The sequence below is a fragment of the Triturus cristatus genome, chromosome 1_1 (genome assembly GCF_964204655.1).
Source record: "Triturus cristatus chromosome 1_1, aTriCri1.1, whole genome shotgun sequence".
Classification (NCBI taxonomy): Eukaryota; Metazoa; Chordata; class Amphibia; order Caudata; family Salamandridae; genus Triturus; species Triturus cristatus.
In genome coordinates this window covers 1,123,172,741-1,123,191,754 of record NC_140579.1, presented here as the reverse complement: position 1 = coordinate 1,123,191,754, position 19,014 = coordinate 1,123,172,741, and positions in this window count along the sequence as shown.

Here is a 19,014-nt window from a genome sequence, read left to right as displayed (position 1 = left end):
TGAAACACCACCGCCAGCACGACCACTACACTGCCTGAACACCACTGCTCTGCCCTAAGACCTGAAACACCACCCCCATCACGACCCCCTACACTGCCCGAACACCACTGCACTGCCCTAAATCCTGAAACACCAGCCCCAGAACGACCCCCTCCACTGCCCGAAAACCACTGCCCTAAACCCTGAAACGCGTTCCCCTGCAAGACCCTCTACACTGCCCGAACACCACTGCACCACTGCCCTAAACCCTGAAATGCAACCCCTGCAAGACCCCTATATTGCCCGAACACCACTGCACTGCCCTAAACCCTGAAACACCACCCCCAGCACGACCCCCTACACTGCCCGAACACCACTGCACTGCCCTAAAACACCACCCCCAATATGACCTTCAACACTGCCCGAACACCCCTTCACTCCCCTAAAACCTGAAACACCAGCCCCAGCACTACCACCGACACTGCCCGAACACCACTGTACTGCCCTAAACCCTGAAACACCACCCCCAGCATGACCCCCTACACTGCCCGAACAACACTGCACTGCCCTAAACCCTGAATCACCACCCCCCTAGACGACCCCCCACACTGCCCGAACACCACTGCACTGCCCTAAACCCTGAAACACCAGCCCCAGCACGACCCCCTCCACTGCCCGAACACCACTGCCCTAAACCCTAAAACGCTTTCCCCTGCAAGACCCTCTACACTGCCCGAACACCACTGCACCACTGCCCTAAACCCTGAAATGCAACCCCTGCAAGACCCCTATATTGCCCGAACACCACTGCACTGCCCTAAACCCTGAAACACCACCCCCAGCACGACCCCCTACACTGCCCGAACACCACTGCACTGCCCTAAAACACCACCCCCAATATGACCCTCAACACTGCCTGAACACCCCTTCACTACCCTAAAACCTGAAACACCAGCCCCAGCACTACAACCGACACTGCCCGAACACCACTGTACTGCCCTAAACCCTGAAACACCACCCACAGCATGACCCCCTACACTGCCCGAACACCACTGCACTGCCCTAAACCCTGAATCACCACCCCCCTACACGACCCCCCACACTGCCCGAACACCACTGCACTGCCCTAAACCCTGAAACACCACCCCCAGCAAGACCCCCTACATTGCCCAAACACCTCTGCACAGCCCTGAACCCTGAAACACCACCCCCAACAAGACCCTCTACATTGCCTGAACACCACTGCCCTAAACCCTGAAACACCACCCCCGCAAGACCCCCTACACTGCCCGAAAACCAGTGAACTGCCATAAACCCTGAAACACCACCCCCTGCACGACCCCCTACACTGTCCGAACACCACTGCACTGCCCTAAACCCTGAAACACCACCACAAGCAAGACCCCCTACATTTCCCGAACACCTCTGCACAGCCCTAAACCCTGAAACACCACCCCCAGCAAGACCCTCTACATTGCCTGAACACCACTGCCCTAAACCCTGAAACACCAACCCAGCAAGATCCCCTACACCGCCCAAAAACCAATGCACTGCCATAAACCCTGAAACACCACCCCCTGCACGACCCCCTACACTGCCTGAACACCACTGCACTGCCCTAAACCCTGAAACACCATTCCCAGGATGACCCCCTACACTGCTCAAACACCACTGCTCTGCCCTAAACCCTAAAACACCACCCCCAGCATGTCCCCCTACACTGCCAGAACACCACTGCACTGCCCTAATTCCTGAAATACCTCCCCCAGCATGACCCCCTACACTGCCCGAAAACAACTGCACTGCCCTAAACCCTAAAACACCACCCCCTGCACGGCCCCCTGCACTGCCCGAACACCACTGCACTGCCCTAAATCCTGAAACACCACCCCCTGCACGATCCCCCTACACTGCCAGAACACCACTGCACTGCCCTAAACCCTGAAACACCACTCCCAGGACGAACCCCTACACTGCCCAAACACCACTGCTCTGCCCTAAACCCTAAAACACCACCCCCACCACGTCTCCCTACACTGCCATAACACCACTGCACTGCCCTAATTCCTGAAACACCACCCCCAGCACGACCTCCTACACTGCCTGAACACCACTGCTCTGCCCTAAACCCTGAAACACCACCCCCAGCACGTCCCACTACACTGCCTGAACACCACTGCTCTGCCCTAAACCCTGAAACACCAGCACAACCCCCTACACTGCCCGGACACCACTGCACTGCCCTAAACCCTGAAACACCATGCCCAGCATGACCCCCTAAACTGCCTGCACGCCACTACGCTGCTCTATACTCTGAAACACAACCCCCAACAAGACCCCCTCCACTGCTCAAACACCACTGCTCTAAACCCTGAAACGCCACCCCCTGCAAGACCCTCTACACTGCCCTAACACCACTGCACCACTGCCCTGAACCCTAAAACGCCACCCCCTGCAAGACCCCCTACACTGCCCAAACACCACTGCACTGCCCTAAAACTTGAAACATCACCCCCAGCAGGACTCCTACACTGCCCGAACACCACTGCACTGCCCTAAACCCTGAAATACCACCCCCAGCATGACCCCCTACATGCCCCGAACACTACTGCACTGCCTTAACCCTAAAACACTACCCCCAGCACGACCCCCCACACTGCCCGAACACCACTGCACTGCCCTAAACCCTAAAACACCACCCCATCACGACACCCTACACTGCCCGAACACCACTGCACTACCCTAAACCATAAAACACCAGCCCCAGCACGACCCCCTACACTGCCCGAACACCACTGAACTGCCCTAACCCTAAAACACCAGCCCCAGCACGACCCCTCACACTGCCCGAACACCACTGCACGGCCCTAAACCCTGAAAAATCAGCCCCAGCACGACCCCCTACACTGCCAGAACACCACTGCACTGCCCTAAACCCTAAAACACCAGCCCCAGCGCAGCCCCCTACACTGCCCGAACACCACTGCACTGTGCTAAACCCTGAAACGCCACCCCCAGCACAACCCCCTACACTGCCCGAACACCACTGCACTGCCCTAAACCCTGAAACACCACCCCCAGCAAGACCCCCTACATTGCCCGAACACCTCTGCACTGCCCTGAACCCTGAAACACCACTCCCAGTAAGACCCTCTACACTGCCTGAACACCAATGCACTGCCCTAAACCCTAAAACATCAGCCCCAGCATGACCCCTCACTCTGCTCGAACACCACTGCACGGCCCTAAACCCTGAAACACCAGCCGCAGCATGACCCCCTACACTGGCTGAACACCACTGCACTGCCCTAAACCCTGAAACATAACCCCCAGCAGGACTCCTTCACTGCCCGAACACCACTGCACTGCCCTAAACCCTGAAATACCTTCCCCAGCATGACCCCCTACACTGCCCGAACACTACTGCACTGCCCTAAACCCTAAAACACCACCCCATCACGACACCCTACACTGCCCGAACATGACTGCACTACCCCAAACCATAAAACACCAGCCCCAGCATGACCCCCTACACTGCCCGAACACCACTGCACTGCCCTAAACCCTAAAACACCAGCCCCAGCACGGCCCCCTACACTGCCCGAACACCACTGCACTGTCCTAAACCCTGAAACACCACCCCCAGCACGACCCCCTACACTGCCCGAACACCACTGCACTGCCCTAAACCCTGAAACACCACCCCCCTGTACGACCCTCTACACTGCCCGAACGCTACTGCACTGCCCTAAACCCTGAAACACCACCCCCAGCAAGACCCCCTACATTGCCCGAACACCTCTGCACTGCCCTGAACCCTGAAACACCACCCCCAGCAAGACCCTCTACACTGCCTGAACACCACTGCCCTAAACCCTGAAACACCACCCCAGCAAGACCCCCTACACCGCCCAAAAACCAATGCACTGCCCTAAACCCTGAAACACCACCCCCTGCACGACCCCCTACACTGCCGGAACACCACTTCACTGCCCTAAACCCTAAAACACTACCCCAAGCACGACCCCCTACACTACCTGAACACCACTGCACTACCCTAAACCCTAAAACATCAGCCCCAGCATGACCCCTCACACTGCTCGAAAACCACTGCACGGCCCTAAACCCTGAAACACCAGCCGCAGCATGACCCCCTACACTGCCTGAACACTACTGCACTGCCCTAAACCCTGAAACACCACCCCCAGCAAGACCACCTACACTGCCCGAAAACCACTGCACTGCCCTAAACACTGAAACACCACCCCCTGCACGACCCCCCTAAACTGCCTGAACGCCACTGCACTGCCCTAAACCCTGAAACACCACCCCAGCAAGACCCCCTACACTGCCCGAACACCTCTGCACTGCCCTGAAAGATAAAACACCACCCCCAGCAAGACCTCCTACACTGCCTGAACAACACTGCCCTAAACCCTTAAACACCACCCCAGCAAGACACCCTACGCTCCCCGAAAATCACTGCACTACCCTAAACCCTGAAACACCACCCCCTGCATGACCCCCTACACTGCCAGAACACCACTGCACTGCCCTAAACCCTGAAACACCACTCCCTGCATGACCCCCTACACTGCCCAAACACCACTGCACTGCTCTAAACCCTGAAACACCACCGCCAGCACGACCACTACACTGCCTGAACACCACTGCTCTGCCCTAAGACCTGAAACACCACCCCCATCACGACCCCCTACACTGCCCGAACACCACTGCACTGAACTAAATCCTGAAACACCAGCCCCAGAACGACCCCCTCCACTGCCCGAAAACCACTGCCCTAAACCCTGAAACGCTTTCCCCTGCAAGACCCTCTACACAGCCCGAACACCACTGCACCACTGCCCTAAACCCTGAAATGCAACCCCTGCAAGACCCCTATATTGCCCGAACACCACTGCACTGCCCTAAACCCTGAAACACCACCCCCACCACGACCCCCTACACTGCCCGAACACCACTGCACTGCCCTAAAACACCACCCACAATATGACCCTCAACACTGCCCGAACACCCCTTCACTCCCCTAAAACCTGAAACACCAGCCCCAGCACTACCACCGACACTGCCCGAACACCACTGTACTGCCCTAAACCCTGAAACACCACCCCCAGCATGACCCCCTACACTGCCCGAACAACACTGCACTGCCCTAAACCCTGAATCACCACCCCCCTACACGACCCCCCACACTGCCCGAACACTACTGCACTGCCCTAAACCCTGAAACACCACCCCCAGCAAGACCCCCTACATTGCCAAAACACCTCTGCACAGCCCTGAACCCTGAAACACCACCCCCAACAAGACCCTCTACCTTGCCTGAACACCACTGCCCTAAACCCTGAAACACCACCCCAGCAAGACCCCATACACTGCCCGAAAACCAGTGCACTGCCATAAACCCTGAAACACCACCCCCTGCACGACCCCCTACACTGTCCAAACACCACTGCTCTGCCCTAAACCCTGAAACACCACCCCAAGCAAGACCGCCTACATTTTCCGAACACCTCTGCACAGCCCTGAACCCTGAAACACCACCCCCAGCAAGACCCTCTACATTGCCTGAACACCACTGCCCTAAACCCTGAAACACCACCCCAGCAAGACCCCCTACACTGCCCAAAAACCAATGCACTGCCCTAAACCCTGAAACACCACCCCCTGCACGACCCCCTACACTGCCGGAACACCACTTCACTGCCCTAAACCCTAAAACACTACCCCAAGCACGACCCCCTACACTACCTGAACACCACTGCACTACCCTAAAACACCACCCCAGCATGAACCCCAACAATGCCCGAACACCACTGCACTACCCTAAACCATAAAACACCAGCCCCAGCACAACCCCTACACTGCCCGAACACCACTGCACTGCCCTAACCCTTAAACACCAGCCCCAGCATGAGCCCCTACACTGCCCGAACACCACTGCACTGCCCTAAACCCTAAAACATCAGCCCCAGCATGACCCCTCACACTGCTCGAAAACCACTGCACGGCCCTAAACCCTGAAACACCAGCCGCAGCATGACCCCCTACACTGCCTGAACACCACTGCACTGCCCTAAACCCTGAAACACCACCCCCAGCAAGACCACCTACACTGCCCGAAAACCAGTGCACTGCCCTAAACACTGAAACACCACCCCCTGCACGACCCCCCTAAACTGCCCGAACGCCACTGCACTGCCCTAAACCCTGAAACACCACCCCAGCAAGACCCCCTACACTGCCCGAACACCTCTGCACTGCCCTGAAAGATAAAACACCACCCCCAGCAAGACCCCCTACACTGCCTGAACAACACTGCCCTAAACCCTTAAACACCACCCCAGCAAGACACCCTACGCTCCCCGAAAATCACTGCACTACCCTAAACCCTGAAACACCACCCCCTGCATGACCCCCTACACTGCCAGAACACCACTGCACTGCCCTAAACCCTGAAACACCACTCCCTGCATGACCCCCTACACTGCCCGAACACCACTGCACTGCTCTAAACCCTGAAACACCACCGCCAGCACGACCACTACACTGCCTGAACACCACTGCTCTGCCCTAAGACCTGAAACACCACCCCCATCACGACCCCCTACACTGCCCGAACACCACTGCACTGCTCTAAATCCTGAAACACCAGCCTCAGAACGACCCCCTCCACTGCCCGAAAACCACTGCCCTAAACCCTGAAACGCTTTCCCCTGCAAGACCCTCTACACTGCCTGAACACCACTGCACCACTGCCCTAAACCCTGAAATGCAACCCCTGCAAGACCCCTATATTGCCCGAACACCACTGCACTGCCCTAAACCCTGAAACACCACCCCCAGCACGACCCCCTACACTGCCCGAACACCACTGCACTGCCCTAAAACACCACCCCCAATATGACCCTCAACACTGCCCGAACACCCCTTCACTCCCCTAAAACCTGAAACACCAGCCCCAGCACTACCACCGACACTGCCCGAACACCACTGTACTGCCCTAAACCCTGAAACACCACCCCCAGCATGACCCCCTACACTGCCCGAACAACACTGCACTGCCCTAAACCCTGAATCACCACCCCCCTACACGACCCCCCACACTGCCCGAACACCACTGCACTGCCCTAAACCCTGAAACACCACCCCCAGCAAGACCCCCTACATTGCCCAAACACCTCTGCACAGCCCTGAACCCTGAAACACCACCCCCAACAAGACCCTCTACCTTGCCTGAACACCACTGCCATAAACCCTGAAACACCACCCCAGCAAGACCCCCTACACTGCCCGAAAACCAGTGCACTGCCATAAACCCTGAAACACCACCCCCTGCACGACCCCCTACACTGTCCGAACACCACTGCACTGCCCTAAACCCTGAGACACCACCCCAAGCAAGACCCCCTACATTTTCCGAACACCTCTGCACAGCCCTGAACCCTGAAACACCACCCCCAGCAAGACCCTCTACATTGCCTGAACACCACTGCCCTAAACCCTGAAACACCACCCCAGCAAGATCCCCTACACCGCCCAAAAACCAATGCACTGCCATAAACCCTGAAACACCACCCCCTGCACGACCCCCTACACTGCCTGAACACCACTGCACTGCCCTAAACCCTGAAACACCATTCCCAGGATGACCCCCTACACTGCTCAAACACCACTGCTCTGCCCTAAACCCTAAAACACCACCCCCAGCACGTCCCCCTACACTGCCAGAACACCACTGCACTGCCCTAATTCCTGAAACACCACTGCCAGCACAATCCCCTACACTGCCTGAACACCACTGCACTGCCCTAAACCCTGAAACACCATTCCCAGGATGACCCCCTACACTGCTCAAATACCACTGCTCTGCCCTAATCCCTAAAACACCACCCCCAGCATGTCCCCCTACAATGCCAGAACAGCACTGCACTGCCCTAAACCTTGCAACACCACCCACAGCACGACCCCCTACACTACCCGCACACCACTGCACTGCCCTAAACCCTGAAACACCACCCCAGCATGACCCCCTACACTGCCCGAACACCACTGCACTGTCTAAACCTTGAAACACCAAACCAAGCACCACCCCCTAAACTGCCCGAACACCACTGCACTGCCCTAAACACTGAAACACCACCCCCTGCAAGACCCCCTACACTGCCTGAACACCACTGCCCTAAACTAACTCGTATGACTCTGATCTAGAGGGACACAGTACAGGAGAAGACCCTCATTATAATGATAGGAACCAAAGAGGCCATATCACAGAACAATACCACAGAGGCCAACAATCCTCGCCTTTTTTATCGAGAGGCAGAGGCAGAATGAGGGTAAGATTCTTGAGACCAGAGAGAAATTACTACCAACCAACAGACCCTCCACATCAGCAGCCACATATGAGGACAAGGAACCAGCAGTATTGGAAATGATAAAATCCTCCACAAATGAGCAAATACCAATCTTCAATCTATCCAAACATGAGCTTTCTTCAGAAGAAATCAAACTTCTTAGTAAAGGCCTGTCAATTGTACCCAGTACACCACTTAAATCGTTTTTTCGAAAAATAAGGTAAAAAAAATACTTTTCTATTGCAGACTTAGAAGAACAAGATACAAACTACTCAGGCTTTAAACCTCCATCGAATTTTACACCGACCCTTGACATGGTAGGCCCCGAAGTCAGCATTTTTGAAAAGACAGTCATTAAAGAAATACAGAGAATTACGAGATTCATTCCCAAACCTTTGAAGGAAGAGGCAGAGATAGACTCCTCACAGTTAGGGAGGAGGATGTCAGAAATTACAGAGTCCTGAAGAGTGTCCTAGTTGATGGGTTAGGCTTAACCACTGAACAGTACAGGTTAATGTTCAGAGACACCCAGAAGACACAGACTCAGGACTGGTCTGAATACATTGAATGTGCCACTAAGGCTTTGGAGGGTTGGTTGCTGGGAAGTAAGGTATCTGATTATACAGGATTGTACAATTTGATGATGAGAGAACAGATTTTAATTAACTGTCAGAACCAGCAACTGCATCAACACTTGGTTGACTCAGATCTGACCTCTCCCCAAGAATTGGGAAAGAAGGCAGACAAATGGGTCAGAACCAGGGTTAAGCAAAAGAACCAGAACCAGGGCCAAGGGGGTGATCAGAAGAAAACAGACCAGAAGGGTGGAGATCAGAAATCTAAAGACCAGAAGTCTTCAACAGGGCCCCAAACTAGTACTAACGAGGGTGGGTCCCAGCCTAAAGGGAAGAAGAAAGAAGGTCCAAAGAAACCCTGGTGCAAACATTGCAAGAATACAACTCACTGGACTAGTGATTGTAGGAAGGGTGGAGCCCCCGAACACTGTTGCCCCTAAGGCACCTGCTCCCAGTACTACTGTTAGCAGTGTTGGTCCCCAAACAAAGGGTGTAGTGGGAATCACTATGGGAACTGAAGGAGATTCTGACTTAGACAGAACCCTGACACAGGCAGTCTTGATCTGTGATGGAGACATGGATTTGTCCCTGACTGTGAGCCCCAGTAACCTGGGCAAGTACAGACAGACTCCTTTAATTAATGAAAAAGTGGCTCAAGCCTACAGGGACACATGTGCCAGTGTCACTATGGTGACACCAGGCTTTGTGGATCCTGGACAGTACATACCAGGTGAGAATTACCTGGTGACCAATGCCAGCAATGCCACTACTTCACATAGTGTGGCAGTTGTTAACTTCTCATGGGGAGGGGTAACTGGCCTCAAAAGGGTTGTGGTTAGTGCAGACCTCCCAGTAGAATGTTTGTTGGGCAATGACCTAGAGAGTTCTCTATGGTCAGAAGTGGAGTACAGGACACATGCAGAGATGTTAGGTATATCACCACATGTCCTTGCTGTGACCAGGTCACAGGCCAAAAAGTGCCTTACTGAACCACAGGTCTTGGATCCTGGAACAATGGACCAAGCACCTACCAAGAAGAAGAACAGGAGGGTTAAGGCTGTGCCTTCCCCCCTGCCTCAAGGTGATGATCAGCCTTCCCAGGAAGATGATCTAGAGGATCCTGAAGGAACTGTCCCTGAAGAGCTTGAACCTGATCAGGTTGAGTTTCTGGGGACAGGGGGACCTTCCAGGGCTGACTTGGGGCAGGCTCAGTTAACCTGTCCATCTCTTGAACCCCTCAGACAGCTGGCTGCTGCTGAGGCTGCTGGGAATGCTCAAGGTACCCATAAAGTGTATTGGGATGAAGGGCTCCTTTATTCAGAGGCTAGAGACCCAAAACCTGGTGCAACCAGGAGGTTGGTTATACCTCTGCAATTTAGGGGCTTCCTTCTTACCTTGGCCCATGATATTCCTCTAGCAGGACACTTAGGCCAGAACAAGACTTGGGACAGGCTTGTCCCTCACTTTCACTGGCCTCACATGAATGAAGATACCAAGGAGTTTTGTCGCTCCTGTGTGACCTGCCAAGCCAGTGGCAAATCAGGTGGCACAACAAAGGCCCCCCTAATACCACTACCTGTGGTGGGGGTCCCCTTTGAAAGAGTGGGAATAGATATAGTGGGTCCCATGGATCCTCCCACTGCATCTGGGCACAGGTTTATACTGGTGGTAGTGGATCATGCCACCAGGTATCCAGAGGCAATTCCCCTTAGGACCACTACAGCTCCTGTTGTGGCCAGGGCCCTGCTGGGAGTATTCTCCAGAGTGGGGTTTCCTAAGGAGGTGGTTTCTGACAGAGGTACCAACTTCAAGTCAGGATACTTGACAGCTATGTGGAAGGAATGTGGTGTCAACTACAAGTTCACCACTCCTTATCACCCACAATGCAATGGGCTTGTTGAGAGATTCAACAAGACCCTAAAGGGTATGATCAAAGGATTACCTGAAAAGCTCAGGCGAAGATGGGACATCCTTCTACCCTGCCTTCTGTTTGCTTACAGAGAGGTCCCACAAAAAGGAGTTGGCTACAGCCCCTTTGAATTGTTGTTTGGGCACCCTGTAAGAGGCCTACTGTGTTTAGTGAAGGAAGGATGGGAGTTACCTCTCAAAAAGCCTAAACAAGACATAGTGGACTATGTACTTGGTCTCCGCTCCAGGATGGCTGAGCATATGGAGAAGGCATCCAAAAACCTTGAGGCAAGCCAGGCCTTACAGAAAGCTTGGCATGACCAAAAGGCTGTCTTGGTTGAGTTTCAGCCAGGACAGAAGGTATGGGTGTTGGAGCCAGTGGCCCCAGCAGCACTCCAAGACAAATGGTCTGGACCCCATACAATCCTGGAAAAGAAGGGAGAGGTCACCTACTTGGTGGACCTAGGAACTCCCAGGAGTCCCCACAGGGTGCTCCATGTTAAAAGGTTAAAAGCATATGTTGACAGGGCAGACATGGGCTTGCTCATGGCTACAGATGAGGGACAGGAGGAAGAGAGCGACTCTCTCCCAGACTTGTTGTCTCAGAACCCTGAAGATGGCTCAGTTGAAGGAGTGACCCTTGGAGGCAACCTCACTGATCATCAGCAGATGGAATGTAGACAGGTTCTACAATCATTTCAACACATGTTTTCCTTGATACCTAGTCAAACTGACTGGTGTACCCATGTGGTGGACACTGATGACAGTCTGCCTGTAAAGAACAAACTTTACAGACAACCTGACCACGTCAGGGACTGTATAAAGGCTGAGGTACACAAAATGCTGGAACTGGGTGTCATTGAACCCTCAGAGAGCCCCTGGGCTAGCCCAGTGGTTCTGGTCCCCAAACCTCACACCAAAGATGGCAAGAGAGAGATGAGGTTCTGTGTGGATTACAGAGGACTCAATGCTGTCACTAGGACAGATGCACATCCTATTCCAAGGGCAGATGAGCTCATGGACAAACTAGCTTCTGCTAAGTTTTTGAGCACATTTGACTTGACAGCTGGCTATTGGCAAATCAGATTAGCTGAGGAGTCTAAGGCCAAAACAGCATTCTCAACCCCAGGTGGGCATTATCAATTTTTGGTGATGCCCTTTGGTCTGAAGAATGCACCTGCCACCTTCCAAAGGTTGGTGAATCAAGTCCTTACTGGGTTGGATGACTTTTGTGCAGCATATCTTGATGACATTGCTGTCTTTAGCTCCACCTGGGAGGATCACCTGATCCACCTGAAGAAGGTACTTGAGGCTCTGCAAAAGGCAGGCCTCACTATCAAGGCTACTAAGTGCCAGATAGGGCAGAGTAAGGTTGTGTACTTGGGCCACCTTGTAGGTGGAGGCCAAGTTCAACCACTGGAGAGTAAGATACAATCCATCAAGGACTGGTCCCCTCCAACCACCCAGACTCAAGTTCGAGCTTTCTTGGGCTTGACTGGGTACTACAGGAAGTTTGTTAAGAACTATGGGTCCATTGTGACTCCTCTTAATGATCTGACATCCAAGAAGATGCCCAAAAAGGTTCAGTGGACAGTAAGCTGTCAAAAGGCATTTGATGACCTGAAGAAGGCCATGTGCTCTGCACCTATCCTGAAATGTCCTGACTACTCCAAAGAGTTTATTGTCCAAACACATGCTTCTGAGTTGGGTGTGGGAGCTGTGCTGTCACAACTTAATGTAGATGGTCAAGACCAACCCATTGCTTTTATTAGCAGAAGGTTGACCCCCAGAGAGAAGAATTGGTCAGCTATTGAGAGGGAGGCCTTTGCTGTGGTGTGGGCCCTGAAGAAGCTGAGGCCATACTTGTTTGGCACTCACTTCAAGATTCAGACCGACCATAAGCCCCTCTTGTGGCTAAATCAGATGAAGGGTGAAAACCCCAAACTGCTTAGGTGGTCCATTTCCCTACAGGGTATGGACTTTACAGTGGAGCACCGGCCAGGTACAGACCATGGGAATGCAGATGGTCTCTCCAGGTACTTCCACTTAGGACATGAAGACGAGACTGGTCAAGGCTAGTTTAATGTCCCTGCGTTTGGGGGGGGGGTTGTGTAGGAGAGTAGGGTCTGCTATCCTATGGTCACCCCAAATTTTTGCTTTTTGCTTCACTGGTTTTTGACATATTGAGGCTGTGGGCCTGCTAATCAGACCCCCAGCCTGCTGTTCTCTCTAACTAAATTGACACTATGCACCCTAGGTGCATAACCAATTGGAAGTGGATCACCCTGTGAGCCCCTGTACCAGTGTACACTAGGTACATAGGGCATTGGTGTATCTAAGGCCTACCAGGGGCTGAAGCATGTATTATGCCACCCCTGGCCTGGCCTAACAAATTTGACACAACTGGCTGATCACTCAGCTGGGGTAAGTTGGTGTAACCACCTCTTACTTAGGTGTAGTATACCTATACCTAACCTTAAATGGGACACCTGGTAACCTATAAGTCACTCCTATGGCAGGCCTTGACAATCCTGAAGGCAGAGTGCTTGGTTCCATGTGAGATAGTGCTCTGGCATGAGCTGAGCCTGTCTGCAGTGGTCGGAACCACTTCCTACTACTGTTTTCAGATATCGTCATACCATATACTCTTAAGTGCATTATGAATCTCGCGGTTAAATGCTATCTTTGGTTTGGCTTTATCAAAACATGTCGAGTAAGGTGTCATACGAATTGGAATACTAACCCCTCGCCAATTCTGGCGACGGGGTTAGCATTCCACCCTTCTAGAGGGACACGACATGTACAGTACCTGAAACCCGGGTAACATCAGACATGGCCTCAGCTCCACAAAATGGATGCTGCCACCACAGACACAAGTCTGCCCTCCTGCTGCTGGGAGTCCTTCCAGCTTGGGAGACGTGGACAAAGGGTTTCCTGCCAGGGGAGGTGCGAGCACCACCCCAGACAGGATTTTGTGTATTGGTCAGGTAGGGCTTGAAAGAAACCAGACATGCCTGAGGCTCACAAGGAGCCTCGGTGCATATGCCAGTTCAATCCGGTCCTGGGGCACACCAGCCCTGGACCTGGGGCGAGCTGGACAAAGGATTGGGGGTGTAACCACCCCCCTTCCTGGTCCCACCCTTAGGGAGGGACCTAGCAGGTAGTCCGGCCCCTAGAATCCGCTTAAATGTAGGAGCTGTGTCCTAAGACTTCAGACATCCTGGAATCAACTTAACCACAAGAAGAAGACGGGAACTTTGACGCTCTGCTGCACAGAGGACTGAAGGAAATCTCCCCTATGGTCAGGGAGTGACCATCTTGCTAACGCAAGCACCAACCAGCTATTGAACGTCTGCTTTGCCGCCGCCTCCTGCCGGAGCCCGAGCCCAGGGCCCGACAAGACCTGGACCTCCAGACCTCTCACCGCCCGATCCACAGTCCCTGCAAAGAAGGAACCCGTGGAGGCACCGAGACACGTGGAGCCAGCCATCTTGGAAGACCGACGACAAGCTGCAAGCGCAACAACAGATGCTCCCTCCAAGTTGTGCTTTGGGTCCTGAGAAGCCCAACCATCGAGCAGCATCTGCACCAAAGGTGAGCCCTCCAGCATCTCCACGATCTGCGTGGGGCCCCTCTGCACTTTGCACCTCGACGCGCCTGCCCGGTCCCTGGCCCGTTGGCTAGTGGCCATTTTGGCGACGAAACTTGAAACTAACAATGCTGGTCTGGTTGCTCCAGACTGGCCCTAGCTGCTCTCCAAAAGAGCAGCCCCTCTGACCTTGCTGGTCAGAACAATCAGCTTTCCTCTCTTTCCACGACTCCTGCCGTTGCCAAGGCTTGTTTGCTTCTTTCGAGTCGCCGACACCGCCGACAGCGAGAGCCTGCGTGGGACAGCTCGTGACTCGACTCCTGGACGTCGTCGACCTTCAGGGACCACGTGGCTGCGGAGACAAGCTACACCTAACCACCTGTTTGCACCCAACATCGCCTGGTACCTACCTGGTGCCACGCCGGTCACTGGCTAGTGACTGTGAACACTGTCCCCTCTGCTTTCAGGTCTTCTACAACTCCGATCCACCCTTGGATCCAACGCATCTCTTCTGGACCGACCGCCTGCAGCATCTTTGTCATCAGGCTCCATTGAATCGATAGAAGAAACCCGACGCACTTCGAGACCTATGCACCCGCTTCCTGTGGGTGAGGTAAAGCTGGCACTCCGGTGCCCAAGTGTAGAGAATCATCTCTAGTGTCTGTGTTTCGAATCTTGAGATCGTAGTCCAACCAGAAGACCCTTTCTGCAGTAACTTTATAACTTTTACGCACCCATTGAAAACCTATGGGAGCACGCGTGTGACTTTCCTCACTGCACACGCAACCCGTGGACCTCCTGGTCACTAACTAAAGTTAGCTCCTTGTAGGCCCAGCGATTCTAGAGGCCCTAGGCCTTTTCCCTTTCCTGTTCATGGTACTTATACCACTATTTTAGTATATGGTTTGAGTGGCCACCAGGGCCCATCCATATAAAGTGCAACTTCTGTGTATTATAATATTGTCTTGTTTAACGATTTGTGCTCCTGTGCTCATAAAGAGTCTAGGGGTTACTTTGAGAAATAAATACATATATATTTTGAATATATCTGTGTGGTGTCCTTTCATTGGTATAAAAGGGGGTTACATTTGGTAAAACAGCCTGCTTAACACGCTTTAACGAGTTTAGCCTCAAAGACTGCTTAGCCTACGCTGCCACTAGGGCAGCTAGTCCGAAAAGGTTGACTTACAACCACACCATAAGGGTTGCTTGGCATGGTACAAGGTGGTCACTTTAACTAGTGAACATCATATACCAGGCCAACTTATCACATTGGTGAGCAGCGGTTGGATTTGAGCTTGCTGTGTTTTACCATTGTAATCTCTTGGTTACCAATTGAAAGATCACATAGGTACCTGTAGGTACATATAAAACAAGATAGATATACTTAAGTTCTACTGAACTTAGTTGTTGTAGAGCAAAGGGAGTAGCACACCCTGACTACAACTACTAGATAGGTTTAGTAGGTAAACCCAAGTGTAGGTAGATTGCAACACATCCACCTACACTTAAGAGCAATGGAGGGGGCAGAGGGGTCCAAGGTACCCATCTCTGTCGAGAGTGACCCCCAGAGGGCACCAACTCTCTTTGCTACCCTAAATCAAAATGAGCTCAGGCAGTTGGCAAATATCAGGGGCCTTAAACAGCCCAAGAATCCTACTTCTGCTGAACTCAGGGAGCTTTTACAAGCTGATGAAGATCAAAAAGCTCTCAAGAAAGCCTCCCAGTTAGGCCCCTTAGGGACTAGAACAGGAGGCCCCCCTTCTGAAGATGCTACTGAGGTACCCCTTTCCAATAGTCACCCCTTAGATGAGATTCATACTACAGAGGATGAAAGTGAGAAGGGTACTGATACAGAAGGTGGTGAGGATGAAGGGAGAACTAGCCCAGTGCCAAGTGTTATACGTGGCCCAGCTAACCTAAGGCTATTGGGGGCTGACAATGGGATCATCCCATTGGATCTCCCCAGTGGACTTAACCAGGGGCTGGGGAGGCAAAGGAATCACTCAGGTGAATCTAATGCTTCTCATACCTCTAGAGGCTCTCAAGGTCACTCCAGGAGAAGGATGACCACCCCTCAGAGGAGGGAGCATGAGGCCAGAATGCAGGAAGCTCAGCTGAGAATCAGGAAACAGGAGCTAGAAGTAGCTCTCATGGAGGAGAAACTGAGTAAGGCTAGGCAACCTAAAGAGAGTGGGTCTATACCCACTGGTGGCAGCATTGTCCCTAAGGACAAGGATAGGGTCTTTGACAATAGGAACCTGTCCAAGGTTGTGCCCCCCTACAAAAGTGGGGATGACATCCACAAATAGATGACTGCTCTTGAGAGAGCCTGCAAAGTGCAGCAGGTTCCTGAAGACCAGTGGGCAGCAATCCTCTGGCTCTCCTTTGAAGGAAGAGGCAGAGATAGACTCCTAACTGTTAGGGAGGAGGATGTCAGAAACTACAGAGTCCTGAAGAGTGTCCTAGTTGATGGGTTAGGCTTAACCACTGAAAAGTACATGTTAATGTTCAGAGACACCCAGAAGACACAGACTCAGGACTGGTCTGAATACATTGAATGTGCCACTAAGGCTTTGGAAGGTTGGTTGCTGGGAAGTAAGGTATCTGATTATACAGGATTGTACAATTTGATGATGAGAGAACAGATTTTAATTAACTGTCAGAACCAGCAACTGCATCAACACTTGGTTGACTCAGATCTGACCTCTCCCCAAGAATTGGGAAAGAAGGCAGACAAATGGGTCAGAACCAGGGTTAAGCAAAAGAACCAGAACCAGGGCCAAGGGGGTGATCAGAAGAAAACAGACCAGAAGGGTGGAGATCAGAAATCTAAAGACCAGAAGTCTTCAACAGGGCCCCAAACTAGTACTAACGAGGGTGGGTCCCAGCCTAAAGGGAAGAAGAAAGAAGGTCCAAAGAAACCCTGGTGCAAACATTGCAAGAATACAACTCACTGGACTAGTGATTGTAGGAAGGGTGGAGCCCCCGAACACTGTTGCCCCTAAGGCACCTGCTCCCAGTACTACTGTTAGCAGTGTTGGTCCCCAAACAAAGGGTGTAGTGGGAATCACTATGGGAACTGAAGGAGATTCTGACTTAGACAGAACCCTGACACAGGCAGTCTTGATCTGTGATGGAGACATGGATTTGTCCCTGACTGTGAGCCCCAGTAACCTGGGCAAGTACAGACAGACTCCTTTAATTAATGAAAAAGTGGCTCAAGCCTACAGGGACACATGTGCCAGTGTCACTATGGTGACACCAGGCTTTGTGGATCCTGGACAGTACATACCAGGTGAGAATTACCTGGTGACCAATGCCAGCAATGCCACTACTTCACATAGTGTGGCAGTTGTTAACTTCTCATGGGGAGGGGTAACTGGCCTCAAAAGGGTTGTGGTTAGTGCAGACCTCCCAGTAGAATGTTTGTTGGGCAATGACCTAGAGAGTTCTCTATGGTCAGAAGTGGAGTACAGGACACATGCAGAGATGTTAGGTATATCACCACATGTCCTTGCTGTGACCAGGTCACAGGCCAAAAAGTGCCTTACTGAACCACAGGTCTTGGATCCTGGAACAATGGACCAAGCACCTACCAAGAAGAAGAACAGGAGGGTTAAGGCTGTGCCTTCCCCCCTGCCTCAAGGTGATGATCAGCCTTCCCAGGAAGATGATCTAGAGGATCCTGAAGGAACTGTCCCTGAAGAGCTTGAACCTGATCAGGTTGAGTTTCTGGGGACAGGGGGACCTTCCAGGGCTGACTTGGGGCAGGCTCAGTTAACCTGTCCATCTCTTGAACCCCTCAGACAGCTGGCTGCTGCTGAGGCTGCTGGGAATGCTCAAGGTACCCATAAAGTGTATTGGGATGAAGGGCTCCTTTATTCAGAGGCTAGAGACCCAAAACCTGGTGCAACCAGGAGGTTGGTTATACCTCTGCAATTTAGGGGCTTCCTTCTTACCTTGGCCCATGATATTCCTCTAGCAGGACACTTAGGCCAGAACAAGACTTGGGACAGGCTTGTCCCTCACTTTCACTGGCCTCACATGAATGAAGATACCAAGGAGTTTTGTCGCTCCTGTGTGACCTGCCAAGCCAGTGGCAAATCAGGTGGCACAACAAAGGCCCCCCTAATACCACTACCTGTGGTGGGGGTCCCCTTTGAAAGAGTGGGAATAGATATAGTGGGTCCCATGGATCCTCCCACTGCATCTGGGCACAGGTTTATACTGGTGGTAGTGGATCATGCCACCAGGTATCCAGAGGCAATTCCCCTTAGGACCACTACAGCTCCTGTTGTGGCCAGGGCCCTGCTGGGAGTATTCTCCAGAGTGGGGTTTCCTAAGGAGGTGGTTTCTGACAGAGGTACCAACTTCAAGTCAGGATACTTGACAGCTATGTGGAAGGAATGTGGTGTCAACTACAAGTTCACCACTCCTTATCACCCACAATGCAATGGGCTTGTTGAGAGATTCAACAAGACCCTAAAGGGTATGATCAAAGGATTACCTGAAAAGCTCAGGCGAAGATGGGACATCCTTCTACCCTGCCTTCTGTTTGCTTACAGAGAGGTCCCACAAAAAGGAG